This window comes from Triticum dicoccoides, chromosome 7A (genome assembly GCF_002162155.2).
Source record: "Triticum dicoccoides isolate Atlit2015 ecotype Zavitan chromosome 7A, WEW_v2.0, whole genome shotgun sequence".
Lineage (NCBI taxonomy): Eukaryota > Viridiplantae > Streptophyta > Magnoliopsida > Poales > Poaceae > Triticum > Triticum dicoccoides.
In genome coordinates, this window is record NC_041392.1 from 180,076,667 (window position 1) to 180,084,539 (window position 7,873).

The window sequence follows — 7,873 nt, forward strand, 5'->3', positions numbered from 1 at the left end:
CGCGGCGCATCGGCGAGGCTGGGCGCCGGGGCGGCGGCCCGGTGGTGGCGGCGTGGGCGGCTCGGCGGTCGGTGCTCTGCGCGCGCCTCGGCGCGCCTGCTCCCCCGCTCGGGTTGGTGGCGGTCCAGGCTGCGGGTCCCATGGCGACGGCTGCTCCTCTGGCGGCGCGACGGCTGGGCGGCACGGCGAGTTGGCGCGGCTACGGCGGCGGCCTCGCTACGTCCAACGGTGGGTCGAGGCTAGGCGGCTGCGGCGGCTCTATCTCGCTCGTGCGGCTCCGGCTTCCGGCGATTCAGATCTGGTGCGGCTCGGCTGTAGCCTTCCGGCGGCGGCTTTGGCGGTCCTCCGGCCCACCGAGGCAAGGCTTGGGGCGAGGTCGCAGTCTGGTCAGGCCCTCCCTTGCCTCCAGCTTTGCGATGTGGGCTCCTTGCCGTCGGGCCTAGCCGGGCTCCTGCAGATGGTGAAGACGATGACGTGGCGGCTCTTGGGCTTCGGGGCGGCGGCCCCGGGTGTGGTGGTGGCGGCTTCGGCCAGGAGGTGGTGCGAATCTGGTCGCGGTGGATCGTGGGATCCCGTGGCTAGAGTGAGGTCGGCCTCGGCAGGGGTGGTGGTTTGTGGGCGGCGGTCGGTGGTGGCAGGTGGTCGGCACATCTCCGGGAGAAATCCTTGCTCCGGTCTTCACCGGAGCCGGCGACGGCGGCGCCTGCGGGTGCCGCGATCTTTCTTGGAAGCGTCGTCGTGGAGGTGCCCCTTCTCCCCATGGCTTGGGCTCCGGAGGGAAACCTCAGATCCGCTGGATCGGGCGATGGAGGCGTCTTCGCGTCTTTCTCCTCGTTGGGGGCATCGTCTCGGAGCCGGCGACGACTGAGAGACTGGAGGATGATGGCATCTTCGCCGTCAATGGCGGCATCTTCGCCGCGTGGTTTGCTGAGGCGGGGCGCTGGTTTCTGTTTGGCAACGGTGTTGGCGTCGAGAGGAGCTTGGGTCGCGGCGTGGTCTTCGGTAGTCGGTTCTTCCCGGCGTGTCCGAGGTGCTCTTTGGGGCACGGTCGGCGCAAGTCCTGCATATTTCCCTTGTGTTGCTTGTCATCAATGTCGGAGCTGTCGGTTGCTTGCGAGTGTGGCCTTCCGTTGGCATGTGCCGTCGTGGCTTCTATTCCATGTCGGTGGCCAGGTTGGCCGGTGGTGCCCATGTCATGTGGGTTGTGTTGTATCGGTTTTAGCCCGGTTTCCCGTCAATTAACCAGGCAATTCTCTTCTTCTTAATCAATGAAAATGGCAAGTCTTTTGCCTCGTTTCAAAAAAAAAAAAATCTTCCAAAGCGATGCCTTCAACAATGAAATGACACATGTTATGCGACGATGTTGCCTGATCCAGCCAATGAAGGATTTTCATTCTCAAAGGTACAAGGCAAAAACTAATCTCATGTGTAGGCACACCCTGTTCTGCCATGTTGGATGAACTCGTTGTCATACCTTAGGCTGCACGAATGAGGAAGTGGCGCCACATCTAGAGGACACACCTAAAGTGGAAGCTAAACACGTCAACCTGAGTGCACATACCATTCTTCTCGAGTCCAACCAGTGAAGACCAGACTGTCAACCTTGAAGAAGATGCCTTGAGCAAAAGAGATGGCGTGTGTCCGTCCTTGTTGGATCCGACCAGTGAAGGGTCTGATCATGGGTTTCAACCTGGAAAAATCATGGATCGGTATTTGAAGCACCAAAAAGGCAAAAACACAACATCGTATCCAATTGATTAATACCAGATTGTGTTCCGTGAGCTGTGCCATCCACATGCCTCAACCAAAACCACCAGGATTTCCTCTTAACAAGTTGTGACACGAGGGGAAGACATTGAACTAGACCAAGGCGACAGAGGAGAAGCCTCTCGTCGACGTCGGGAGCAGATCGTAGGCCACGGCAATGGTTTCGGGATGAGAGGATGTGGTGGTGGCTCCTTCAGAGGGAGCCCTAAGGCGCCCCTGGATAGCGCAGAGGCGCCTAGGGAGCATTTGGTTTATACATTGTGTACATTGTTGTGGTACGCTTTTCTAGATGCAAGTTCTGCCTGGTGGGAATTATTTGTTCTAAATAGAGCCTAGTTTGTGTCAATAGCTTCTTATATACTACCTCTGTACCAAAATATATGACGTTTTATATTTTGGTATGGAGGGACCACAAACAAAGGTCAGAAGCTGCCGTCGATTTGTGTAATGCTTATTATTTTATTCGCTAATTTGTGTCGAGAAAAGATATTTCTTGGCCAGCAAAAACAGGGTGTTAAGTTATCTAGATGCCTTATATATACACTTACTTTGCATCTTTTGATCATTGTGAAATATTTTGATCGTTGTAATATTTTTGCGCAGTTATTGCATGTGGTGGCACCAAGCATGAGGCGACAACTGCATTACTTGCAAGGAAGTTACAAGTAAGAAATACATACTGTTATATTGTACATGATGAGATTGTTCTTTATTCTAGTTCATATTTGTGGTTTACTAAAAATTTCTGGACAACTGATTATTAGCTACTGTATTCCCAAATGTTATATAAGCTGAGAATCTTGCTGGAGACTATGTAGGTTGGATATCATAGTTCTGTGTCAAATATTGCGAAACTGAATCAAGAACGAAGTGGTGAAACCTGACCATAAATTCCTTACATACAACCAGAATACACTAAGGGATCACTAAGAACTCCGGAACCTGTAAGAACTCTTAGATCCTTGCCCTATACAAGAATCTAGGTCTGAACAGTACCCTAGTGTCTAATCCTGTCGAACACTCCAATTGCTTACACCTTTTACTTTGGGTGAGATCCTGACGCCTTGTGGTTTCCTTGTTATAAGCGAACAATTATAATTGGTGTATGGTCCTCTTGACCTCTGAAGAGATATTGGCAATCAAGATTCTACAAAAGCCCTTATAAAGATGGCACCTAATATGATAAGATATGTGTCACTTTCCTTAACATGGTGGAATAATCAATTCATCATACATCCTTGTATTCTTGCATATTTAGTTCCTCTGAACAGCTGAAGCACTAAGAGTTTGAGAAAAAGGGTGTTTAAATCTCTTGTTGAGTTGGGTCTCACTTTACATATATATTGCCTTCCCATTTGCATTTTCCTTTTCTCTGTACATCATTTTAAGGTTCAAATTGTCTTTATAGAGCTAATCATATGGCTGTGTTTATATTCGGAGCAGTTAGTTTTTCTAGTTTACCTCTTGTGCTGCTCTGCATTCCATCCTTTTGATGTAGTGGGCTAAGTTAAAGATTAATGCGGATATTTGGCACGAAATTGTAGGGCGCTATCACATTAATATCACTGGCACCTCTTGATCCACAGATCTGTAGCTTTAAGAAAAATGTCAATTAACTATTTTTCTGATATTATGTGAATTCTTCTGGAAGTTTGTGAGTCAGTCACAACTTTATACCTTGTTGCGTAGTCATATGTTTTCTTTAGTGTGATGTTTATTTTCTCTCCGACTTCCATATTTTCCTTGTGAATAAGGTTTCTTGGTAAGGAATTGACATATAAAGATAGCAGCATTTTTATATATGATACCATGTATCGAAGTGCATCAACAGCAGGGTTGACCCTTCTACTTAGGATTTGCTAGTCCTCCATGGCATATTGAACTGACCCTGGGATAGCTACCCCTCTAATCCCACTGTAGGATTGATTGCTTGGGGATATGTGCCAACATTGTTTAGCATCTGCCATCATGCAGGTGTATAGTAAACTATAGATTTAATAAAGTCTCTTAGAGCAACTCCAACGCGCCGACCCAAACGGACGTTCACTTTGTCCGCCTTTTGTCCGTTTGGGTCGGCCGTCCGCTCGTCGTCTGTCTTGTTTTTCATTTGGTCGGCAGTGCGCCCAACACGCGGACACATTTTCGCCCGCGCGGCTGGCTTGCCGTCGTTTTGCAAACATAAATTCAAACAGAATACAAACATTTCACATGGTTACACAAGCAAACAAACATAGCATAGTTCACAAGCCAAATAAATATAGCATAGTTCACAAGCCAAATAAATATGTCAAAGTTTACAAGTCAAATAAAAATTAAATTGTCTCAAATACTTAAAAAAAGAAGATACATCTATTGGTTGCCAGCGTGAACCCACATATGGTCAACCAAATCATCTTGCAACTGAATGTGAGTTTCCCAATTACGCATTTGATGATGAAATTGGGTGAACTGTGCAAACGTTCCCACTCCTCCATGCTCAGGCACAACATTGTCACCCTGAAATTGAAACCCTTGGTTGTAGATACGTTCCGGGTGCTCATCTTCTACGATCATATTGTGCATCATCACACAAGCACTCATCACCTCCCACAACTTCTTGGTGCCCCAAGTTCTAGCAGGATACCGGACAATGCCCCACTGAGATTAGAGAACACCAAAGGCACGCTCCACATCCTTCGTAGCACTCTCTTGCTCTTGTGCAGATCTCCTCTTCTCTCCTACAGGGTTGGAGATTGTCTTCACAATAGTAGTCCACTGAGGATAGATACTGTTAGCTAGGTAGTATCCTTTGTTGTAGTTGTGGCTGTTGATGTTAACATTCACCGGCGGGGCAGATGCCTTCGGCAAGCCTTGCAAACACCGGAGAGCGTTGAAGCACGTTGAGATCAGTGTGCGATCCGGCCATGCCGCCTTGACATGGCCCCTATATTGCCCCTGCCAAGCAGAAGGGCAGTTCTTCCACTCCCAGTGCATACAGTCTATGCTACCAAGCATCCTTGGGAAGCCCCTGCTGGCATTCATTTGGCATTCATTGCCAACAAGCGGGCTGTATCTGCAACGTTTGGCTCTCTCAAGTACTCAGGGCCAAACATTGCAATCACAGCCTTGTAGAACATGTACATGGACTCTTGGCATGTGGACTTGCTCATATGGATGTAGTCATCAATGAGATCACCCGGAACTCCGTATGCAAGCATCCGAATAGCTGCAGTGCATTTTTAATAATAGGAGAATCCAATCTTTCCAAGGGCATCCTCCTTACACTCGAAATACTTATCGTACCCGACCACCCCCTCTCGAATATTGTTGAAAAGGTGCCTAGCCATGTGGAAACGCTGCCGGAATTGGTGATGTTTGAAGAGAGGGTTGAGTGTCTCGAATTAGTCCTTCCAAAGAAAGAAATGGCCGCTATTTCGGTGGCGATTCAACGCCAGTGTCCCGGGATCAAGCCCCGGAACAACGGCTGCTGACTACTAAGGTGGTCATGGACGACCAACACAGCAGCCACCATCTCCTCATTGTCGGATGAAGAATCAACCGAGTCACAAAGAAATTTGTGGAAAAAGAACTTGTCGGCGGAGTCCATTTGTACCTTGTGGGCAAACTGTCGAACAGCTTGCGGACGTCGTCGAAGAAGCAGGCCCGCAAAGAGACACACGCCTGCCCTGTACCAGTGGCTGCCTTGGCGATATACAATTTTTTTTGCTGCCGTGGTTCATACACAGTCCACCCCTATTCGGATTTTTCGTGCAGATTCAGCTGGTGAGTATATCTCCCATGCGCTGCGAGGGTTCCTTGCTGAGCAGGGTACCCTTACTCAGTTCTCTTGTCCTGGTGCTCATACTCAGAATGGTGTGGCTAAGTGCAAGCATCGTCACCTTCTTGAGACGACGCGTGCCATAATGATCGCCGCCTCTCTTCCAGGCTGAGGCTGTTACCACTTCCACCTATCTCATCTACATTCGGCCATTTGCTGCTCTATAGGATGGTATTCCTCTCGAGCGTCTTTCTAGCCGTTCTCCTGATTATTCGGCGCTTCGTTTGTTTGGTTGTGTTGCTATGTTTTGCTTGCCCCTCGTGAACGCACCAAACTGACCGCTCAGTCTGTTGAGTGTGTCTTTCTCGGATACAGTGATGAGCATAAGGTCTATCGGTGTTGGGATCCTGTCGGTCGTTCGTATTTCCCGGGATGTGACCTTTGATGAAGTCCCGCCCTTTCTACCCGTGTCCATCCTCCTCGGCCTTCTCCACATATGACATCTCTTTTCTTATGTTTTCGGATACACCTCCCTTTGTGCCCAGTATTCCTACTCCTCGTCCCGCTGTTGCAGATCCGACCCCGTCCTCTCCTATAGTTTATTCTCCTCCCACATCGCATGACTCTCCACCTTCATCACCGACACCTTCCCCTTGTCCACCTTCATCACCGGTACATTCTTCGTCACCACCTCCAGTGGTTCCACCTCTTCCCTCCTTTGGTTTCCATTATACTCTTCGTCCACGTATTGTGGATGAGTCTACTGATGTCCCCTCTACTTCTAGTGTGTCGTCTTCCTCTCAACCGATTTATGGTCTTTGTTCTCGGCCTTGTCCACCCCTTGACAAATATTCTCCTTCTTGCTATGGTCTTTCGACCATTCTTGAGTCAACTTCTTATCGAGATGCTGTTGTTCATCTTGAATGGCAGTTTGCGATGGCTAAGGAGGTTGCTGCCCTTGAGCGCACCGACACGCGGGATCTAGTTTCTCTTCCTCCCGTTGTTTGTTCCATCACTTGTAAGTGGGTGTACAAGATAAAGACTCGCTCTGATCGTTATAAAGCTTGTCTTGTGGCTCGTGGCTTTCAACAGGAGCATGGTCGTGATTATGATGAAACTTCTGCTCCTGTGGCCTATATGACCACTGTCCACACACTTCTCGCCGTGGCCTCTATTCGCCATTGGTCTGTGTCTCAGCTTGATGTGAAGAATGCCTTTCTAAATGGTGAGTTGCGTGAGGAGGTTTATATGCAGCCACCACCTGGGTATTCTGTTCTTGATGGCATGGTTTGTCGTCTTCGTCGCTCTCTCTATGGCCTTAAGCAAGCTCCCCCGTGCCTGGTTTGAGCGCTTCGCCTCTATGGTGACCGCAACTGGTTTTTCCCCAGTGCTCATGATCCAGCATTGTTTGTCCACCTTTCTGCTCATGGTAGGACTCTTCTTCTTCTATATGTTGATGACATGATCATCACTGGCGACGATTTTGAGTACATTGCCTTTGTTAAGGCCCGTCCCAGTGAGCAGTTCCTAATGTCTGATCTTGGTCCTCTTCATTACTTTCTTGGGATTGAGGTTTCCTCCACCTCTGATGCCTTTTTTATTTCTCAAGAAAAGTATATCCAGGATCTTCTTGCTTGTGTGGCTCTTAGTAATGAGCGCAATGTTCGGCTTCACGCTTCTGATGGCGAGCCCTTGTCTGATCCGACGCATTATCGTCATCTTGTTGGGAGTCTTGTCTATCTTGCTGTCACTCAGCCCGGATATCTCCTATCCTGTCCATATTTTAAGTCAGTTTGTTGCTGCTCCCACTTTAGTTCACTCTAGTCACCTTCTACGTGTTCTATGATATCATCGTGGCACGATCTCTCATCGTCTGTTTTTCCCGTTCCAGCTCGTTACAGCTCTAGGCCTATTCAGATGCTACGTGGGCTAGTGATCCTACTGATCGCCGTTCACTTTCTGCTTACTGTGTTTTTCTTGGTGGTTCTCTCATTGCCTAGAAGACGAGGAAACAAACTGCAGTTTCCCGTTCGAGTGCAAAGACGGAGTTACGAGCTATGGCTCTTCTGACTGGAGTGGTGACTTGGTTACGATGGTTACTCGAGGAATTAGGCGTTTCTGTTACTACATCTACCACCCTCTTGTCAGACAGTACATGTGCTATCAGCATTGCGCTGGATCCTGTGAAGCATGAACTTACCAAGCATATTGGTGTTGATGCTTCTTATGTGCGCGCTGCTGTGGAGGATCATGTTATTGCTCTTCAGTATGTGCCTTCTGAGTTACAGCTAGCAGACTTTTTCACGAAGGCCCAAACTAGAGCACAACATAGATTTTACCTCTCCAAAC

The 7,873-nt window shown here is 48.6% G+C and overlaps 1 long non-coding RNA gene across 5 annotated transcripts in view; it reads left to right on the forward strand.

The window, feature by feature from the left end:
• Window positions 1-7,873, forward strand: part of LOC119330080 — a 12,599-nt gene that overhangs the window by 1,100 nt on the left and 3,626 nt on the right. For all 5 annotated transcript variants that reach the window (XR_005159888.1, XR_005159890.1, XR_005159891.1 and 2 more), the window contains exon 2: window positions 2,371-2,432. This is a non-coding gene — a long non-coding RNA (uncharacterized LOC119330080). The remainder of the gene's footprint in view (window positions 1-2,370; window positions 2,433-7,873) is intronic.